The sequence below is a fragment of the Rhinopithecus roxellana genome, unplaced genomic scaffold (genome assembly GCF_007565055.1).
Source record: "Rhinopithecus roxellana isolate Shanxi Qingling unplaced genomic scaffold, ASM756505v1 contig5635, whole genome shotgun sequence".
Taxonomy (NCBI): domain Eukaryota; kingdom Metazoa; phylum Chordata; class Mammalia; order Primates; family Cercopithecidae; genus Rhinopithecus; species Rhinopithecus roxellana.
In genome coordinates this window covers 1-1,602 of record NW_022144197.1, presented here as the reverse complement: position 1 = coordinate 1,602, position 1,602 = coordinate 1, and the positions used below count along the sequence as shown (strand labels likewise).

The following is a 1,602-nucleotide window of genomic DNA, read 5'->3' as shown; positions in this document are numbered from 1 at the left end:
CAATGTTGGCCAGGCTGGTCTTGAACTCCTGGCCTCAAGGGATCTTCCTGCCTCGGCCTCCCAAAGTTCTGGGATCCCAGGTGTCAGCCACCTCGCCTGGCTGCCTGGTATCTTAAAATCAGAAAAGCCACCCTTCTTAAGTGGAGGGTAGGTAGGTCCATATTTACAGGAATGGAAGAAAGAATGTTCCCTCTCTCTTTTGTCCACGTTCAGCAGCTCTGAAATTAATGCCAAAGCGAACAATCTCCCGCCCCACCGTCCCCTGCCGCCCTCGCCTTATGCCGAGACTTTGCTGTTGAACACGAAGTAAACGTTTCCTAGAAAGCCCAGTTTAAGGAAACAATTCAGGGCGAAGTGAGGGCACAAAGGTAGAGAAATAAAGGGAAATGATATTTCTTTAAAGGACAGAGATCCCTGAATAGCACTGGGGGCCGTTACAGCCCATGAGGACATCCCCAAGTCCTTCTATATGATACTAGGGACCCCTGTGCCATATACAGACACTGTTCTTAGAGATTAGCCAGGGGAAAGAGGATAATGACACCGTTCTGTCGGAATGATTCCAGATGCTTCTGAGTCTGTGAGGCCCCTGTGTCCGTCATCAGCAAAACAAGTGTGGGAGAAGTTTGAGGAGTGATGACCCTAGCAGTTACGAGTTTAAGCCTGGGAATCTTAAACCACAGAGCAGAGGATTTTGGGCTGAAGAAAAAGACCCTCGGCAGCTTCAGCGCGAAGAGGGCGGCGGGGGCCGGCGGTGGTGGGGGTGGAACCTCGCTGCCTTGGGAAGCAGGAGTAAGCCGCAGAGGCTGCTCGGGGGTTTGAGCGGAGCGTGAACAGCTCCTTCCCTTGATCATGCTGCCCTCCGGAGGTCAGTGTAGGGATCGCTGCTCCCTTTCATGCTAGTCTGTCTCTTCATCGTCTGTTCTGGATCACCCCGTCCAGAGAGATGGTTGGGTCAGAAGGTTCCAGTGGACCCCCGGGGCGAGCTTAATGTCCCTGAAAACTGCGTGCTCCAGTATCACTTGAATGCCCACCGGGTTCCGGAATCTCGAGCCTCCGGAGCTGTCCCTTCGCCCCACGGCTCACATTCCGCGTCTGCCCCTCAGCGACTTCAACAACAGGCGCTTTTCGGTCAGCTCTGAGGATTTGGGTTCTGCGACGGACAGGGGAAGGAAAGAATGAAGGCTGTGAAGAACCGTGGTGGCTGCCTGCACAGCCCTCCCCGCATGCGAGCATTAGTTGACTAAAGTCGTCTGTCTCGACAGTCTCCCCTGCGGGGTATCTGGGGACCCTTTCTTTAGGAACCCACGCTCTTTGTCAGAGTAGCTAAATGCCTCTCCTGTCCCAAATCTCATACCCTTGGCCTTTCTCCCGTCCTCGCGCTTAGGCTGGAGTCAGGTCAAATGCCAGAACATCTGGATGCCCCAAGAGTGACACCTGGGAGTGGGTGGGCAAGAAAGCAGCAGCGGGAAGGGAAAGTGGAGGAGCAGAGGATTCCCGGGGCTGGCGTCTGGGGTGAGCTCGCGGCTCCTCAGAGCCTGGCACACCGCCGCCTGGCATCCGGCAGGTGTGAGGGAACGCATAGCGCAGTGAGTCAGGCGG

General features: G+C 55.5%; 1 long non-coding RNA gene across 1 annotated transcript; it reads right to left on the bottom strand.

Moving 5' to 3' along the window:
- Positions 1–313: 313 nt before the first annotated feature.
- LOC115896169 lies at positions 314–1,596 on the bottom strand. The gene is made up of 2 exons (XR_004056110.1): positions 1,358–1,596; positions 314–1,153 (listed from the first exon to the last, which is right to left on the bottom strand). It is a non-coding gene; the product is annotated as an uncharacterized LOC115896169 (long non-coding RNA).
- Between the last annotated feature and the right edge of the window lie 6 nt (positions 1,597–1,602).